Genomic DNA, 21337 nt, shown 5'->3' with positions numbered 1-21337 from the left:
TGTTTTGGCCTATGTGATCCCGCCCACTGCCCACTCGACACCACCAAGTTGCCAGATTGCAGGCAAACAACACTGCATGCTGCAGCCACGGAAGCCAGCAAACAAACTGGATCAGAGATAACAGATTCCACCTGACCTATAAAGCCTCACCATCCATCTAAAACCACCATGACCAAAGGCATAGTAAAACAAGGATAATTATTGGAGATGTTTTTGGAAGATGGAGACAGCTTAAAGCCCAGAAATCCTTTAAAGTGTATGCTGAGTTGGCTAATTCTGGCAACCCGCATGAGCTTCAAGTCTGGGGCAGGGCAGACAACTCTCCAATGTTTTGAATTTGGACTGCAGTTCCCATTTCAAACACTTGTTGTCAATCTTATATTTAGCACCTTTGACATACAATACACTCACTGTTTGGCACATACACCCACAGATAGCACAAACACTCCCACCCACGCCCACTTGTTCTTTGTGCAAAATCACTAATTAATTTCAATTAAATAATCAGTTTATTAATCGTTAATTATTAATTATTTAATTACAGTTAATTGTTGATTGATCAGTTGATTCATTCAGCTTTGGTGCTTTTTGGTTGTGACGAGGAGGATGGCCGGGCCGGGCCGTGACTATGCACGCCCGGCCCCCAATTGGGCTAATCATCCGAGGAGAGGGATAATGTGCCGGAATGCTGCAGTTCAGCAGAGAGAGAGAGCCACATGCAGCTGCCATGTGTGTGTTTGTGTCTTTTTGTTTTGACCGTTCAGCCGGTTCCCTCTTCCTCCTTTCCCAACCATTACCTTTTTACATTGGTCAATTAAAATTATTTTATTTATCTAGATCTATTTTTTATCAACTCATGGACAACTTGGAATTTCTTCACAGACCTCCTCAGGTTGAGAATCACAGGCGTAAAAACACACACGCACGCACGCACACAAACATTGGACTTTGGACAGTCATTATTTGGAATGTGTTCTTCTCAGCTATTCTAATCATTTCACAGTTGTTTGTATGGGCTATCTTTGTTTATTGCTGTTATCTGAAGTGTTTGTATGTGGTGTTGAGAGCTCTGGCCCCTCCCTTCTACATGGATGATTGATGAATTTGAACCTGTGTGTTTCATGGGGAGAGGCAGCTTTGCTTTGATTTCCATCTTGTTTTTGTGCCTGTTGGTCTGGGATATGTCCTTCTTTCTGTCCTCCTCTCTTTCTCCTCTGTCGCTGCTTGTCTCATGTTCTCTATGTCCACTTGAAAGACAAAGTGGTACATTTAAAGGGATAGTTCACCCAATAGTTAAAACTCTGTCATCATTTATGTATGAATGTTACATTTATATGGTGCTTTTTCAGACACTATACTCAGAGCACTTCACACAGTGAACAGGGGACTCTTCTCAACCACCACCAGTGTGCAGCATCCACCTGGATGATGCTACAGCATCCATTGTGTGCCAGTACGCTCACTACACACCAGCAATTGGTGGAGAGGAGAGAGTAGAGTTATAGAGCCAATAAATTAATGGGGATTATTAGGAGGTCATGATTGAGAAGGGCCAATGGGGGGAATTTGGCCAGGACACCAGGGTTACACCCCTACTCTTTTTAATGACCACAGAGATTCAGAACTTTGGTTTAACATGTCATCTGAAGGACGTTGCCTTTTTACAGGATAGTGTCCCTGTCACTATACTGCGGCATTAGGATCCACACAGACCACAGGGTGAGCACCCTCTGCTGGCCTCCCTATTGCCTCTTCCAGCAGCAACCTTTGATTTCACAAGGATGTCTCCCCTCCAGGTACCTCCACTCTACTTAGTGGGCAACCGTTCTTGAACAACAAGTTTATATAGCTGCTGGCCATTTATTAACCCTCATGTTGTTCCAAACCAGTATGACTTACAATCTTCAGTGAAAAAGGAAAAAGTGATGTTTGGCAGAATGTTAGGGATGGACAGACTTAGTCACTATTCTCTTTCATTTATCTTTTTACTTTCAATAAATGTGAATGATGAATTAGACATTCTGCCTAACATCTCCTTTTGTGTTCCACTGAACAAAGAAAGTCATAAGGTTTTGAAAACCATATGAGTGAATATATTTGGGTGAACTATTCATTTAATGTTTGAATAATCTCTCTTTCGGACCCCACAACTGCACTAACTCATGCTCTCGTACAAGGGCTCCTCAAAAAGTAGTTCAACTGAACCGAGAGTCCAGTTCATCATCATTGAGACTCATTTGGCTGGACTAATGATGCACTTCCTGTGTTTATGTATGCTGGTGTTTTGGTCTCTTTGGCAGAGAATTTCTGGCTGATGCTGAGAATTTCCAAGAGTGCCGTTCTTCTGAAGACAACCTGTTAAATCCTTGTAAAGATTAGAAGTGTGTGCAGGCTGCAGAGATGTTTTGTTTAAAAAGTATAATTTCTTTAAAGCCTCATCCAATTTATGTGTGGTCAAGCTCTTCATTAACAGCAGATGTGAGTGTGTATGTTGATGGACTAATTCTTTTCATTGATAATTTCCAGACCCCTGACCTGTACTCAGGCTCCACAAATGCACTCACACATGTTGAGAGGTGAACACACACACTGAATACGGGCTTAAAACATGCTAAGCTTTATTGATTATCACAGAATATAATCTTTCATTTTTTGTGAATACAATATATATTTTGTTTACAGTTATGCACTTAAAATGAAAATATATCAGGCAAGGCATTGCACTGGGATAAAGGTTAAAATACACACTGTTTCGAAAGGATAGCCGTAAAAAGTATAGCTGGTGTGATAGAATCACATATTAAACTTGTGAGTGTCACAACAGAGCACAACAGTCTGGGTCCCCATTTAAAAATCCCCATTCATTTTCTCCATAAGCAAATTATTTTTTAACAATAACTTTACTAAGCCTTTAAAGACAGACTAACCATGAGCTCTAGGGTTGTTAATCAGTGATATGCTTCTGCTGAAGCCATCAATCCATGTTATTTCAACAAAGAAAATCATGTTTTATAGCCTAATTTCTGGTGAAGAACTACACTCTCCTTGATACAGCAGAGAAAGATACACCAAACAAGCTTTGCGACCGACCACTTCCATTATTCACTGTGCATGACGCAATCAAGTCGGTCTCCTCAATACACTCTCAAAGATTCTTACAAATTTGTTTACTACACCTATTAAGTGACTCTCCCACCTCTTCTTCTAAACTGCGACCATTACTTTCTTCCATCATACATAACACACTCTTTCTGCTTCAAATTATACTTTAGGACTCTGCTTTATGGTTAGGTTTAGATATGGGGTTTGGGTAAAGAGTAAAATTAAGAAGCATGTAAACAACTTCTAACACGCGGAAGATTCGCTTCCGCGTTACAATACTTCCCCATTACAAATCTGGGATTTGCATGTCAACAGTTTGTAGTTTTTTTATTGAATTGCATTATTCACAATGCATAACAGGATTTTAAGTTAATTTCCCCATGAAAGACGTTAAGAACACAGTCTTGTACCTTTGTCTGTTTAAAAAAATAAAAAAAAATAAATAAAAAAAATATATATATATTTCAATTTTGTTCAAAATTGTTTTTTGCTTTCAAGGCATAGAACTCTTTTATGAAAGATTTTATTAAATCTCTATATAGAAAAAATTTAAGAAAAATATTTCCAGATCAAAGATGGTTACAAAAGTGGGCAGACACTGTTCCACTCTAGAACTGCAAAGGATACCAGAAAGGGACATGGCATAACTATAGGCATTGTACTGGTTACTTAGTACTGGAGCCAACTCCACCCACAGTAATTGAAGTTCCTCCACCTTGAAAAATAGTTCCACCCTTTTTTTTGTACAGATATTTAACTATTTATTTATTTGTAAAATACAGCTGCACATTTCTGCTTTTAAACCATCAGCCCCATAGACTTCCATTGAAAGTATTTCTGTAAACAATGATTTGTATTATTATTATTATTTTATTTTAGTTTTAGATTTATTTTTTGTGCAAATGGAGGAACAAGTCTGTTTTTCAATGGAATACAAAAGATGTATGACAGTATGCTAACCTCAGCCACCATTCACTTCCATTGTAATGGTAAATGATGGAGTGAACGTGAATGGTGACTGAGGCAAATATTCTGTCTGTCATCTTCTTTTGTGTTCCACGGAAGAAACAAAGTCATACAGGTTTCTAACAACATTAGGGTGAGTAAATGATGACATAATAAAAATATTGGGGTGAACTATCCATTTTACTTGTATTGAACCCTCATTAAAGGTGCTGTAAGCTATATTTTTTAATGAAACGACAAAATGAAATTGTCCCAGACAGATTCAAATTAAAAAGCTCAATTCTGTAAACAGCTAAAAAAACCAAGAATATTTGGCAGTCAGCCATGGTCAGTTTGATGGTTGTCAGTTTGAGAACACTCTTTTGACACCATTGCTTTCAAAACTATTGTCACAGTACCAAAACAAGGTCAGTATAACTGGTCAGGTTTGAGGACATAAAATTGCATTTAGTTTTTAAGTATTTTATTTATCTGTTTTACCTGTAACATTAATATGCTCTCCTGCTCCAAGATCTCCAAGTGTCTCTGAATGTTTGCACCTGCTTTTTTTATAAAGAGGGGGCATGTCTTATTCAGTGGCAATGTCTGGCAGAAGTTCTAGAACTGTTAAAGTCACTTACAGCAACTTTAATTCATAATGAACATCTGCATTCTAGTCACTTGTCTTTGGAATGTTGGTTGATAGAATTGTGAACTGTGCATTCCACATACTGGTTCTGTTGAACTGAATGTAAGGTAGTGGATTTCATGGGAAATCACCGACATCTGTTGAAAAGGAGAACTGACCTCTATCTTGTCCATGAAACAGGAGATGCTTTCCTTTTGTTTACACTCATCCAGTTTTCAAACACTCCGTTCGCTGAGTTTTCCAATCCATCAGAATGAAATGCTCACTCTGGTTGTTGTTCCCTGAGCATGCCAGGATCATAAATCCACGTGTGATTGTTTGAGTGTGTGTGTCTGGTTCTTCCGGTGAGCACATATCCCAGAGACAGATGAGTAGTTGTTGTTAATAGGGGTCTATGTGTGTGTCTTTGTGTATGCATGCATTTGTGTGTGTGTGTGTGTGTGTGTGATTAAACATTACCTTTGTTACACAGCATATCTATATCATTTACACCTCCTGACAGCCGACCCAGCAGGGGTTGTGACCCTTTGGGCTTATCTTCAGCTTTGATCTACTCCTTATTCATTCACAATATCTGCTTCGCTCTGCATCAGAGGACACCTCTCTCTCTCTCTTTCCCTCTCACTCTCCCTCCATCTCAGTGGTTCACCACGCAATGTCAACAGCACCCAGCAGCCGTGGGGTAAGGGGTCATAGGCCGGAACCCCCGAGAACCTCCCATAGCCCTTTTCCACCGACATGGTTCAGTGGCGGGTTCTTGGGCCGGTGCGAATTCTCGAACTGATCTGCACGTTTCTGCCGCAGAAGAGGCAGTTCTGGGTTGAAAAAGCTGGTTCCACACCGGTCCCAAAAGCTTGCTGGTCTCAGACGCAGAAACCGATTACGTTAGGGAGCGGAGGGCTCGATAATGTTTTGTCACAAGGAAATGTTTTCCCAGACAACAACAGAAGCAACCGTCTGCAGCAAGGAGTACTTTTCCAACCCTATAACAACAATAAAAACCCAGCACAAAACTGTCAGATATCAAAAGCGTTGAGGAAATGTGGACAAAATCAGCACTCTTTTAGTGATATGGTTTTAAGATGAGGTACAAGATAAGAGAGATAGCAAAGGGAACAAAAAGAGTCTACAAGGAGATATGGCAAGAAATGATGTACATCGACTTTAATCCTATGATTTTATTGGTCCTATGTAGCTGATCTCATTACATTTGCTAACTTTGTCACGCTTCTCAACTTATTTTGTACATTGTTTTGTTAAGTAAGGAGACCCACTTATTTAGGGAGATCATGTCTATCTATTAAGATAAACCAGCGGAATTCAAAATCAAGATGTAAACATAATATTATATTCAATGGCAAAGCCCCAAGTATAACCATCTGCTACACAATGCCAATAATAATTTCACTGTTACAGTTTATAGCATTTAGCGATTTAAGCTGCTTTAAAAAAGTCCTCTTGTTAAGCAGTGTAAAAACTTTGGATTGCATTTTTATACATTTACATATGCCCCTAAAAACAGTAGTAAGTTGTACACAAACATTACAACGCTCCATGTTTGTTTTGGGCAGGTGAGGAAGTCACGTAAAACTACCACGTAGCCACATAACCCATTATGTCAATGTTCAGTTCTCAAGCAAATCTCTGGTCAGTGGAAAAGTGCGGCCGATTTGTGAGAGCTCTAGATTGTCCTGGCCGTGAACCAGCCAAGACCAGGCTCGGCACACGAACATCACCATTTCGGTGGAAAAGGGCTAGCAGTGTTGCCATGTCATGGCAATGCAGGAGTGACCAGTGACTGCTGCAGTGTTTTTCTTTTTCTTTTTTTTTAACTGCTGACAGCACCAGATGAGATCTGACAACAATTAAAATTGCCCTTAACAAGCCATGTGATTTCCCTGGAGTTTCACATCAATACAAACGTCTCCTTCATTAACACATGCATTTATTCATTTATTTTAATTATGCATTCACCTATTGACTAATTTTGGCCCAAATTTCTCAGCGTGTCCATTTGTGTGTGTGTGTGCTCAAAAAATATATGCCTCTTCAAGCATAAATAAGTATGTTTGTGTGTGAACGTGTGTGCATGTCAGCATGTTGGAATATATTAGAAAAATTTTGTGTTTACAGGTTATGCAGGGTCATCAATTCCCACAGCTTTCTGCTTTCAGCTAACAACTGTCCAGCACAAGGGGAATATTAAGCCAGTGAAGGAGGAGGGGTGTATACTATACAGCAATACCCCTTTAATCTTGCTTATAAAGACTGTTACACTGCAAGACATGTATTGTTGTCTTGTTTAGCAGTAAAAATATCTGACATCCATTATACAAGATGTTTATTTGACATGCAAAATCACATAAGATATTAAGACATGTTTTCAGAGAAATATGGGGTGAGGAAAAAAACAATGGGATAAGAAAAAACTTCTTGTTTTGCAAATTTGTTACGCTTACATTTATCACTCCATTGGCATTTTTATTCACTGTGTTTATTTTTTATATCTTAAATAATTGTTTTTGTTGAAAAATGAAACTAAATATCTTAATTATATATCAATGAAATCTCGTTTTAAGGGTGTTACATGTATTTATTTGAATACGACACAAAATTCATTCCGAATAAGAATTTTTTTTTGCACTTACCACCATTTCTTCATTCTTCAGATTTGTCTGTTACATGCAGAGATAAAAAGCTGCTTACAGTTAACTTGGGTGGGACAATTTTATTTCTGTCTGAAATTTGGAACATTTATTATACAACTTGTACAAGACTATATTTATACAAGACTATATTCCATGTCTTTTGAAGCCATCCGATAGCTTTGTGTGAGGAAAAGACCATTATAATTCACTGAAAATCTTTCTCTCTACTGCAGCTCTCAAATCTTTTTGAGGCCTGGGTAGCTCATTGGTAAAGACGCTGAATCCCAGGGCATGCTGAGTGACTCCAGCCAGGTCTCCTAGCAACCAAACTGGCCTGGTTGCTAGAGAGGTTATCATGGTCACTATAATGTGGTTCGCTCTCGGTGGGGCCAGTGATGAGTTGTATGTGGATGCCGTGGTGGATGCATGGGCCTCCACACGCGCTATGTCTCCTTGGTAAAGCACTCAATGAGCCACGTGATAAGATGTGCGGGTGGACTGGCTCAGACGTGGAAGCAGCTGAGATTTGTCCTCCATCACCCGGATTAAGGTGAGTCACTACGCTACCACAAAGACTTATAGCAAAATTGGGAATTGGACATTCCAATTTGGGAGAAAAAGTGGAGAGAGCACTTCCATTTATTCAGACCTGGTGCGTCAAGCATGGTTACGAGACACATAACGCATTTTGACAGGCCATATTTGAATATACAACAGTGCAAATTAGATTTGAGAGCTATGCCTGGTGAACCACTGAGATGTAGAGAGAGAAGTTGAGTAAATGACAGCTGAATTTTATTTTTTGAGAACTATTCCTTTAACATCAGAGCAATGGTAGAGACTGAAGCCTAATCAGTATAAATGACGGTATTCATCTCAGAATAGTGAGGGGCCTCCACATCTCTAATATTATAAAGTCAGCTTATTTCCAGTCATCATATTTGCAGTCTGGATTGCAATTGCTTAATTTGAACTGAACCAACAACTGATTAAATGTATTCAAATGCTTCTTAGAAAGAAAACTAAACTTAAAAGCACAGTTTTCAGTCTAAAAGCAATCTTTCATGTTGAATGAATGAGGTAATGCTCATTTAGAGATGTTTACCCCCATTTAATTTCCAGCTGAAGTCATCCTCTGTACGCTGTGTGGTTGCTGGCTCCTTTTTACGAAACTATTTACGTGATATTTTACTGGTTTTCCAAATCTGACGGACAGCAATGCCATGTCCTCTCATCAGGTTCTCAGACACTGTGTAAAGTGGGACACAACATTGATTCCAATAGAGAGAGCCGCAAACAGTCAAATGAGTTAGTGTCTTACGGACTCTAGGGGCTCGAGGTTTCAAATGCCACCCAAAATGAATGCTTGCACACCCAAATGAAAAGATGTTTTTGTTTTTACGCTTAATAATAGTATGTAGGTGTGGAAAAATGCCCCTGCCAATCAAAATGTCTGTGCACATCCCTGGTTCCTTGTAGATAAGGACAGATAAAAGAATCAAGCCATTATTTCTAATCATATCCTTTTTACTTTAAAGTGGGGGTATGATCATGTTTATCAAAAACAATAGGTAATTCATCTGGGAGTTTTCTCTTTTGAAGCGCCTGTAAATGCTGAATTCACATCACATTCCTAGGTTAAACAATTGACGTGTGAATAGGGCTATAGACAAAAATTTTGAAAAATGCCCAGTAGAGGTTGTACTTCCTTCACCAGTTGAGGAAGTTCAACCTGCCACAGGCGCCGCTAATCCAGTTCTACTCAGCAGTCAGTGAGTCTGTCCTCTGCACTTCAAGATCTGTCTGGATTTGTTCAGCTGTGAAATCAGACATCAGAAGACTACAAAGGACAGTTCGGAATGCTAAGCGGTTATTAGTTGCTCCCTGTCCTCCCTTCAAGAACTGTACACTTCCAGAATGAGGAAAAGGGCCTGGATAATCACTCTGGACCCCACTCATCCAGCCCACTAACTTTTTGAACAGTTACCATCTGGCCGGCTCTACAGACTACTGAGCACCAGAACAATCAGGCACAAGAACAGTTTTTTTCTCTCATCTCATCACAGTTAAAACTGCCCCATTAAGCAAATATAATGTGCAATAGACAGCTTAGTCTATATATATATATACAATAAGACAAAAAATATATTCTGTACACACACACATGCGCGCGCACACACACACACACACACACACACACACACACACACACACACACACACACACACACACACACACATATATATATATATATGGCAATAAAGCTGATTCTGATTCTGAAAATCCAAATCCTATGGATGTACCCACAGCTTTCACTGGCCTCACTGTTTGCTTCTTCCCACCGACTTCTGTTCCATTATGTCAGCAGCCTGGATCATATAATGATAAATAAGTACAAGTCTGATAAAAGTCCTGTCTGTCTGTAAGAGCAGAATTAGAGAAGAGCTAATTTGCTCAAGCTTCTAATTATCCCATCGCACCAAACCGCACAGAGCGAGAGAGCTGAATGATGAGTTTGAGGAGATCTTTTCAACCAGGGCCAGCAGAGCCATGACTCACTCTTGTTGAGGAACAATGTGTGTTCCTGTATATTTGTGAGTGTAAAAATAATGCTTATTTTTGTGCCAGGATGTACAGTGAATGATGCAAAAATCCAAATCAGAGGCTGCTAGAGGAAAGATCTATAGAATCTCATTTAGGATATCCAGAGTGGGTCATCTGTCCTATTGAAAAGACTAGCTTAGACCAGCAGTCCAGATTATGCTGGTTTGTACTGGTCAATTTGATGGACCGTCATAATCACTGTGTTTACAAGCACAGTGAAGTTTGGTGAATCTGGCTGGCTGATTAAAGGAATAGTTTGCATAAAAGTGAAAATGTACTCCCCCTTATGTTGTTTCAAACCCATATAACTTTGTCTCTGCCGTAGAACAGTAAAGACAACATTACCATGCACTTTCATTGCCTCTCTTTTCCTTATATTGAGATATTTTTCATGCTAGGTAATTATTATTAACTGCTGTTAAAAAGCAGCTGATCACATTAAAGAACGTCTGTAATAATCTGGTGCCATGTTAAAATACTGATTGATTACTAACAGATGATCAGTGGCGCACACATACTCCTGATTAATTTGCTAATCAAATGTTAATGATCGCATCCACCCATGTATTGATCTCAGAATCTGTCTGCAAAAGCAACTGCTAGTGCACATATGTAAAATCAAACAGACTGTGTCAGAACAGTGTCAAAGCTGATGGTTCCGCTCATTTTACACACACACACTTTCTCTCTTACACACATTTACACAAGAATAACATCTTCTGGCGTCTCTATTGGCATAGATTAGAGGTAGACCAATGTATCTATTTGAATGATTAATTGTAGCCATAGTAGCATTTTGGAACTATCAGTTATGGGCATAAATCTATGCATTGTTTTATTATTATTATTATCATTCCACTGTGGCCGGCTTTGGAGGATTCTACAATATAAGAGCGGCCTACAGAGGTGAAATAAAAAGAATCACTGACACCTCTTGGGGATTTGCTGTATCAAAATGTTTCATTATCAGTAATGGACAGTAGCTTCACTACAAATAGTGAAGCTATTAGCTTACATTTCTGAGTGGCGAGGTGGTAGCTTCACTAGTTTTAAATCAAGTAGCTTTTAAGGAGCAAAGCTATACTTTTGATTAGGTAGCAGCATAGCTTTGACAAAAGCTACACCGCTACATCATAAATTATACAGTTTACCATCACCAGTTTTGAATCACAACTAAAGGTGTCAGACTCACAACTGAATTGCTCATCTGAGTCATTTTTCTACAACAAATTAGTCACACATGATAGAAAAGGGGTCTGAATCAGTTCACGATTCAATCTGACTGACTCAGAAAGCTCACAGTACACGCTGATGAATCATTTGGTGAGTGCTCTCACTTGCCAAAATGCTCACGGAATATTTTAAAATACAGAAAATAAAGATATCGCTGGTTGCATTGGATCTACAATCAATGAAAATGAAACCTGCAAATGTGTCCCATCGTTTGCCAGTGATGAAGAAGGTCTTTATATGTTCAACACATGTGTAGCTTGTGAACGGCACTGCAGGTAAAGATATTTTACCACCAAAAGAGTATCAAAATATTAAGTAGCCTACACGAAAACACATAAAAAAGTACCATGACATTACCATGTTTTTTGGTCATTACCTGGGGGCACCATATTAAGACAATGGTGTATTAATAAGTTAATCATATAGTGATGTACCACAGTAGTACCACGGATGGTATACTTTCAATTACCTTGAAGCACCATTCAGTTGTACAGTATATGAATATGGTAATCATATATCAAATTACCATGATAGTACCATTGCATTCTTTGAAGTACTTTGAATCACCTCGTAAATACAGAATAGTACAGAAATATGGTAATTGCCTCTCAAAGTACCATCACATTGTTATTGCCCAAATGTGCTCACACACACAAATAATTTGGCCTCTGATCAGAAGCATCCAATATATACAGAAATACAGCTAGACACAGAATTACAGAATATGATGAATATTATATGAATGAGTTTTTATACATGAATGTGCAAAGGAAATTATGTTCAAATGGATATGGGTTTGTAGAGGTAGTAGCAGGGCCGTAGCTAATGGGGTGAAAAGTGGTAACGATTCTAGGGGCCCACAGGTCCAGGGGGGCCCCACAACAAATTCTAAACCGTATTTTTTAATAGGAAATGGGTCGAGAGCAACATGAAGTCAGGGGGCCCAAAATACCCTGCTACGACCCTGGTTAGTAGTATAAATATGAAAAATTAAATGTAAAGTTTTTAATTTTGACCACATGGGTTTGTATAGGTAGCATGTATACATATATATTTACATGTTTTTTTTTCATGCACATACATTTCATATTGCACCATACTGTATTGCACTATACTGTAGCATGCCTTAGATTAACATCATGTGATTAGTATTTAGATGCTTTGTCTAAAACGGTATGATCTGTGCATCTTGCTGAGACTAAAAATTAAGTAGCTTAAATGTAGCAAGCTACTTTTGGTGTGTAGCTTGTAGTGTAACTTGTTACTTTCTCTGAGGCATAGCTTTTAGCTTAGCTTAACTATTTTATTTTTGTTGAGTAGTTGGTAGATTATCAAGCTACATTGTTTTGAGTAGCTTGCCCAAAACTAAAAATATCTAAACAAACAAAGAAATGTGATGGCATATTTAATTCATTTATTCTTTCATAAATTTCCACTTACAAAACAAAACAACAAAACTGCTGCTGAAATGCACAGCTGGAAACAAAATCAGTGTTCCATCTGCATCGGCGGAAAATTGCATGTAGGGAAAAGGAACTGAAAATCGTGAATATCCTATGTTTCCAGTATTTTTTTAAAGAATGGAATTTTCGGTTCCCAGACTTAGTTATCGGTGTGGGAAAAATCTTCTATCGCTTGACCTCTAGCTTCGATAACTGTGAAAAACTGTTGTATAAAACGCACTCACTATTGTCCTGTTGTACTGCAGCTACATCACACCTGTGCTAATATTCAGTACAAAAACAATATTGCTTGCATAATATTACTTGAATATCAAACCATTTCTGCCATGTAGGGCCACATCTCAACACCATCACTTCCTAACTATGACCTTCACCAAGATGAAAGTCATCTGTTGGACTCAAATGAATCTGCCATTCCGATTTTGAACTCCATGTCTCTCTCTCTCACACATAAACTTGTGTTTGGATCTCCCACACAGTGTGAAGTTCTGAGGGAAAGCAATGGTGCAGTACAATACAGTAATTCAATCCAGAACACATGAGCATTCAGCATTCAGATGATCTATCACTTTCAATCTGCATTGCTAATGCTGTCTCATACGTGGCTGTAATGTACATGCTATCTCTGAATCTCATGAATGTGAGTGCTTAATTCTGTTTATCTTTTCTTAAAAACTCATAATGGAAGTGGGCTGCTGGTCTCCCAGCCCAGCCAAGCTGGTTAGGCTGGTATGTTTTAAAGGGGTCTGGGGCACTTTTTACTTTGGTCAGGCTGGTAGACCATTCATTGTCAATGAGAGCAGAGTGAATTCAGGTGGCACGAGTTGCAGTGATCATTGGCAACGGAGATCGCCATGGCGAGCGACAAGACAAAGTTACAAAGATGAGAACATTTCAACTTAATGCAAATGACAAGCGAGATTTGCGAGCGACTACCAATGAAAGTGAAGACAGTGGAGCTCATGTCACCCGTCTCCAGTAAGTGTGTGAGATGTTGGAGTCGAGTGTAGGCAAGTTGGATAAGTTAAACGTTTCTGTGAACGATTTCACTGTTCTATCATTTGTCGGTAACCAAGTATAAGTTGGATGGATATAGCCTATTAAAAAGGATAAGTGGAAAACTGTGTCAGTATTCCAATTTATAGATAATTTATCTTGTTTGTGAAATTATGCATTGAGCACTGCTGCAGGTTATATAAAAACTATTTTAGAAGCAATAGAACTGATTTCTTGTGAAGCTAGATTCTGTAATCAGATTTCCATAGCCACTATAGCCACAGTAGTAGGAACATCCACCAGCAACACATTGCAGAGTCTAGAGACACCAAGCGACAATGTCGTTTGAGGTGTGAACGGGCTTTAGGCTGGCTTAAGCTGTTTTGTTTTTGCGTGGGAGTTAAAAAGTCTGAAACTGTTAAGCTAATGCTATTGTGCGCACAAAAACAAACAAACCACTACCTAGAGATCTCCAAATTAACATTTCCAATCAGAGGTCTTCATCTGTTTTCTTTCTTTCTCCCGCCCAGCAACCTGTGACTCATCACATCTTCCGAAAAGAAGAAGTCCCCACAGGCACAGGAAACGACCTAACAGGTCGCAGGGGGTCAGCCAGGGTCAGGCAGCTCTGATAGAAGGTTGATGGCAGGTTATTAGACGCTCTAATGATGACTGAATCTGGCTTGTCTCTGTGGCGCCTTCCCTGGGAAGATGGGGTCAACTTTTGAATTTTAGGGCTGGATGGTATTGCTAACCTAGACTTTATAACCACACACAAAGACACATTCACCCAAACATAAAAAATAAATCATAGTTTTCTCACCCATCATGTCATTCCAAACTCGAATGACTTTCTTTCTTGTATGCAACACAAAGGGAAAAAAATCAACAACTACAATCTTGACTATGCTGTTCCACCAACTGGACCAATACCAAACCAGCATGAATTAGCACCAACCAGCTGGGCCTGTATGGAAATTCATATTTCAGCAGGGACAATACTTTTAACATGCACAGGAGCAGTGCAAAATGCATATTTATAGACTTGTGAACTGGGTGAACAACGGAAGGAATAAGAAGAAAGACCCCTGACCAAAGTATGTCCCAGTTTTCCTGCACTGAGTTCCGTACTCACTTAAGTGTTACAGCCTGTATTGAAATGAATTTCAGCAACAGCTGAAGCAATTACATAACTGTCTTTTTATAGTGCTGTTCTGTTGTAATGCAGAGAGTTACTCAGAAAACTTCTCTACACAGACAGCGTGTGCTAGCTACACCTGCAAATAATTTTACTCCAACTTGTTTATTTTACTTTTTTGAGTGCTACCAGTGTTTCCTCTGCGTTTGAGTCGTACCGAACACAGTTTTCCCTAGAGGAGACTTGCAGCAATTAATGTAACCACAAACAAAAAGCCAACAAATTAGACAAGGACACACACATACTTCCAATGTTTGGGGGAAAAGTGCTTTCTCTTTGGAATAATGGTAGAACAATTTGTAGAAGGGGAACTGTGCAGTTGTTTTGTTGTTTGAGGATTTCAAGAGTACAATCTGAAGATCTGGTCTTTGTTATGATTTACCGATATATCACAAACAGATTTCAAGAAATCAAGTCAATTGTTCTGCAACTGGAAAAACATTTGTATATTTAGGGATCTATTCTGTCTCGCAGATAACTTCTCCCTCTGGAGTTGATTTATTCTGTGCTGGAATGGATGCACAAAGGCCTAATTTTACCACAGTGTTCCAAAGCACCCAGAGCTAAAATGATCCAACTCAGATGAAAGACCTTATTAGCATGGGCAAAACCATATACACATGCATGCACAATTACTGGCACTCTGCTCCGTTCTAACCTAACAAGTTTTTAGCTAATAGAGTGCAGTAAAAGGGTCCTCCCATTGAACAAATTAGACAAACTACTTGTTTAATGAGCTTTTCACAGTATATTATTGTGTAATGTAATGTGATTTACATACAAGTACAGGCCCACAAGGGAGCAGAAAAACTAGAGGGAAATTAAACAGTCGGATATCCTGTACAACATGATCTGATTTGTAAATATTCTTTGTGTGTATATGTGCAGTTAATGTGAAATCTAGTGCCATTTGGGTACAGATTTGCATTGTTTTACTTCCATGTGATCAGTTAGACCTTCAGAGCTGAAATATTGTAAAAATATTTGTGTTCTGCTGAAGAATGAAAGTCACACAGATCTGGGATGAGGGTGAGTAAATGATGTGAGAATTTTCATTTTTGGGTGAACTATCCCTTTAACAATATAAATGTTTTTATTTAAAATATACTCAACAAAAGCACAAAAAAAAAAAAAAACTTTTTTATAAATTGAATTTATTACATGACATACTGATTAATAATTAATTTAATTAATCATAATTAATCACATTTAATATTTGCTGAGAAAGGCCCACAAATAGATCATTTTAAAATAATTCAGTAATTCCATATAGTTCTATATGTATGTATGTGTGTGTGTGTATATATATATACACAGGATATATGTCACGATTCCCTTGTGTTCTGCCCTGTGTTTCACTAGTCTTTGTCAAAAAACTACACTTCCCATAATTCCCGGCCCTCAGCACTGCCAGCCCTGTGTCATTTTTCTCACCTGATTGTCGTTTGTCATCATCATGTCTCCTGTGTATTTAAATCCTGCTGTTTCTCCACTCCTTGTCGGTCGTTGAATGTGAATGTTATGGTTGTGTCTTCATGTTTCGCCTGCCCGTGGATGTTTTTGCATGTTTATGTTGGTTTCCCCTTGTGGATGTTTTGTTTGTTCCCAGTGTTGTTTTATTTTTAGTTAGCTTGTTCACCTTTTACTCTTTCATTAAAAGAACCGCATTTAGATCTCCACTACTCGTCTGCATTCTTAACAATATATATTGACTTCTAAACACACTATTTTGTACTGTCTATTCCATGGTCTGTCACAATAATTATATAATTCAAAGACATTACATTTTTGTGACAGGTGACAAATTAGACAAAAAAAAAATAAAAAATTTATATATATTGTTTGCTTTATTTCCATATCATTGACCATAAAAGCATATTACTGGCCTGCAGTTTATAGCAATCATTAATTACTTAAAAAATTGTATGTGTTATTTTGTATTATATTTTGATAAAGCATACTGAATTAAAGTGTTAAATCATCATCCTTAGTTTATTTAAAACCTTTATTAACTTTATAATTAATGTCCTTATTGAACCTCAAGTTGTCAGATGTATGTATTATATGTAAACAGACCCCAGAATTGTTGATGATCTGCATTATAAGATAAATATGTGAGTGAGATGTATCTCATTCATCCCAGAAGTCAGTGTTTGATATCATTGTTATAGTACCCTGATGTTATGTTGAAAAAGAAATATGGTGAGTGCCAACCTTCCCCATATGTACTATGTGGCACGTGTGTGTGAGCTTACATTTACAACCCATTTGTGAGCACTTATGATGCTTGATTTCAGTCTCTTCTCAATGAAGCAGACTATGGTTATTACATCACAGTACATCATGATGATGGGAGTATATTGTCTGTGTCCATCAGTGGAAACTGTCTGTGCTGCAGTCCGACAGACACCTTCCCTCAGTTCTTACATCTCAGAGAGTGTACCCTGAGCTTCCATGCTACCTTAAAAGCACACACACACACACACACACACACACACACACACACACACACACACACACACACACACACACACACACACACATATGCTGGTGTTGCTATCCTTATGAGGACTCTCCATAGACATAATGATTTTTATACAGTACGAACTATAGATTCTATCCCCTACCCCTAACCCTACCACTAAACCTAACCCTCACAAAAAACTTTCTGCATTTTTACATAAAAAAAACAAAAACATAGTTTAGTATGTTTAAGTGATTTGAATTATGGGGACACTAGAAATGTCCTCATAAACCACCCAAACCAGGCTGCACCCCCCAACCCCCCAACACACACACACTCACAAAGAAAACCCCCTTTTTGGAATTTTGATTAGTAGAATTCCTTTGAGACATGGTATTGAAGACAGGATTGGGATCAAGGAGACAAGAGATGAGCGCCCGCCGACCCCATTTCCCCCCAAATCCTACCTCTCAGAAAAGCCTCCAAATACACAGAGTAAATGAGGCGGAGCGCCACCTATCACCTCCAGGGTTTTGATGTGGCAAGCTGTTTGGATACTGTGGGCATTTATTTATTTTATAACTGATCCTGGTTCAGCTCCAGCTGGGGAGAATAAAGCAGATGGAATGTTTTAGAATGTAAGCAGACTGGAGCTCTCTGACACAAAGACTTACACCGGAGGTTAATGGCTAACTTGACATATCCTGACTGTTAGTACGGGGAGATCGGTGGTGAAAGGGGTCAGTGTGGGAAATGACCTTGGTTCTTTTAAAGCAAAAATATTGAGAATGATGAACATGATCTCCAGCAGAGTGAACAATACCAATTCATTTAAATATCAAAAGATATGAATAAAAAGTTTCACATTTAATGTATGTTTTAAGTTCATGATACATGCTAAATTAGCGGATATGCTGTGTTTGTACAGCAGTTCTCACATCGCTTAAGTTCCTCTTGTGATGTTTATTTAACTATACAGTATTTTCCAAACATATAATTTATGAGTCGTTCAACTGTGTACACGTGTATCTGTGTACTTTACTTTGGAGATATTTGTCTTATATTTTCAAGTGTATCTTATTCAAATACATGAACAGCAGAAAAGGAAATGTTTTTTTACAAACCTTATTTAAACCACATTTTTAGGAGGTTTTAAATCCTAGTAAAATGTTACGCACATGTCACGTTTTGTGCAAAAAAGCGTGTCTTGATTTGTGTCTGTGGTTGTGCCCAAATTCACTAATATTCACTAAATGTTTCCTTATAGTGAACTATTGTGAGTGAACAATTTTTAGGCATAGCATGTGCATAAGTGTATAGAATACAGTAATGTGTGCGCAGCATAGTTCTAGCAGGAAGACTAGCAGCTGTACATCATCGCACCATTAACGGGGTAATTCACAGCCAATCACATGAAAGCCGTTGCTTTATAAGTCTGCTCACAATCTATCACATTCCTGTTTCAGTGTGCTAACACAGCAACCTCCAGCACCCCACCACCACCAGTTGAGTCCCGTCCTGCATGGGGGTAGGCTCCTTTATACTTTATATATTCTACTCTATTTTATGCTTGTTATGATTTCTATTTTGAAAATTCCCCCACATGGGAATTAGTTTTTTTAATTGATTATTTTTGCATATTTGGGTGAGGCAAGTCCCTAATTTTGAGCCTGTTTTCCCAAAACAGGTGGCTTGTTTCTCTTGTGAGATCTGGAAACACTGAAACTGGTTTAACACCCACCCTTAGCACCGAGTACTATAATTTTAAAAATAATGTTATCTACCTCTTTTATTTTGTTCTAACATGTGGAAAGGAGGCCGTGGAACGTACCTTAATGAAAAAAAACCAAAACCTATTTTTTAGTTTCTGGTTACGGCTGATGTGTTAAAATTTGCTCAGTGGTTAAGGCTCTGGGTTACCGACCAGAAGGTCGGGGTTCAAACCCAGCACTGCCAAGATGCCACTGTTGGGCCCTTGAGCAAGGCGCTTGACCCTTTCTGCTTCAGGGGTGCTATGGCTGACCCTGCACTCTGACCCCAGCTTAGCTGGGATATGTGAAAACAAATACATTTCACTGTATATATGCAAAAATATATGTATAATGTGTGACCAAAATAAAGGCTTCTAAGGCTTCTTCTGAATATTTGAAAACACTCACAAAGTATGAAATATGCCAGTATATTTCACTAAAATGTTTAAACTGTAGTCCTTAAACTTTATCCAATGAGTGTTATACAGTAACTGTCCCAGGGTTTATCTGTCCTTAGACAGATAAAGGCATCTCATGTGAAACAAATGGCATGTTTTTATTTTTCTGGTTAGTATTTGTGCAGCAAAGCACAAGGTATTACAACTGTACTCTGTTTACCTTACTATTTAGAATGATACCCTTCTCATTTAAATTAGATTTCATGATGATAACGTTTGCAATAATTGTGAAAAGCCAACCGTCTATAACCATTTTATCACTTGTGTCCAATATCCAAGGAAATACTCAATGTGGCAACCCGGAAATCACATAATTTTCTGTATAGACTTGCAGCTGCCACGCAGTAGAAACGCTGTTCGTGTGAAAACACAATACGAGCCTTATTCACTTAAATACAGTGAACAAAGCCTCGTCAAAGCTGCCACTTGTACCAAATATTTAAACTTATTCTGAAATCGTCAGAATGCGTTTCTGTTCAAAAACCAAATGCTCGTAGAATTCTTGGTAAAAGAATTTCACTACCGAACAAAAATATGTGTGTGTTTGTGTGTACAAGAGACAAAAATCCACTGACAATTTTCCTCTTCCTAAAACTCATTAAAAGCAGTAAAATGGCTAGACTCCCAGGTGTGAGCAAGCAGGAAGACCAGCATCCTCTACCTCAGCATGTGCGTGTGTGTGCGTGGCTGTGCTTTAGTTTTTATTATAAAATGTAACTGCTTGCCTCCTTATTTTTTCCTTTTCACATCAGAATAAGAAGTGAGTTTAACAAAGAAGCACAGGACGTAAACGAGGTGATAAAGCAAGAGCGTGGTCATGTTTGTGTGCCTCCGTGTCTGTGCATGTATGTGTGTTTGTGTGTGCGAAAGGATGTTGGTTTAAAGCTGATATTCCCACTGAGATTCCTTTACCTTAATAACAATGAGAGGAGTTTCTGACCACTTCCTTTTAGCTTTTATTGGTCATGAAAACATACACTCACACACACGCACATAGTGCAACAGGAACATACTAGAACAGAGAGCCACGCGCTGAAAGACAACATCCATGTCGTCACAGAAAAAAAGAGCGGATACTCTCTCGCAGCTAATTTTGGACATACGCTGTAACAGCGTATGTCCAATACATTTCTTACAGAATCTGTAAATTTCTTACAGATTTTTGGTGCTTGCTGCTTGAATTTTTGTCATATCTTAATTTCATTGCGTGCATTAAATAAAAATTAAAAAAAACTACTTAATCTGTTTGTGAGGGGAAAAAACTATCAGCAGGGGATTTCCAGTTCCTAGCATGCCTTGTAACCGAAAAGGGAAAGAAAAATAATTGAATTACTTAATTTGATGTGTTTTGAGCAAGATGAGAAAAGGGAGACTTGTTAGACTTTAATGTTCTGTTATGTTGGTATTTAGAACAGTTTATGAGATTTGAGGTTTACCATTGTGGACAAGAGTGGAGCTGGTGCTAAGGTTGAGGATGGGATAACAAAAGTTTTCATTTTTCTGTATGTTGCTACAGTTAAAGAATTGTCACTTTGTGCTTTCAAGTCAATATAATATACTTCATGTGGTGGTTAATTTCTTACTGCACATAAAAACATAGGTCTTTCAGTAAACTAATGTTGAAAAAAGTTGAGTTAACTTAAAAAAAGTAAAGCAACAAGCTGCAAAGTATTTTAGAGTTTACTAAACTTCAGACAAACCTGACCATTCAAGTTGGATTGTTAATTCCATGAACTCAATACTATTAATTCAGCAAACACAAACATATTAATAATTGTTAAAGGGATAATTCACTCAAAAATTAAAATTCTCTCATCATTTACTCA

Source organism: Xyrauchen texanus, chromosome 30 (assembly GCF_025860055.1).
Source record: "Xyrauchen texanus isolate HMW12.3.18 chromosome 30, RBS_HiC_50CHRs, whole genome shotgun sequence".
Lineage (NCBI taxonomy): Eukaryota > Metazoa > Chordata > Actinopteri > Cypriniformes > Catostomidae > Xyrauchen > Xyrauchen texanus.
This window is presented reverse-complemented; position numbering follows the sequence as displayed.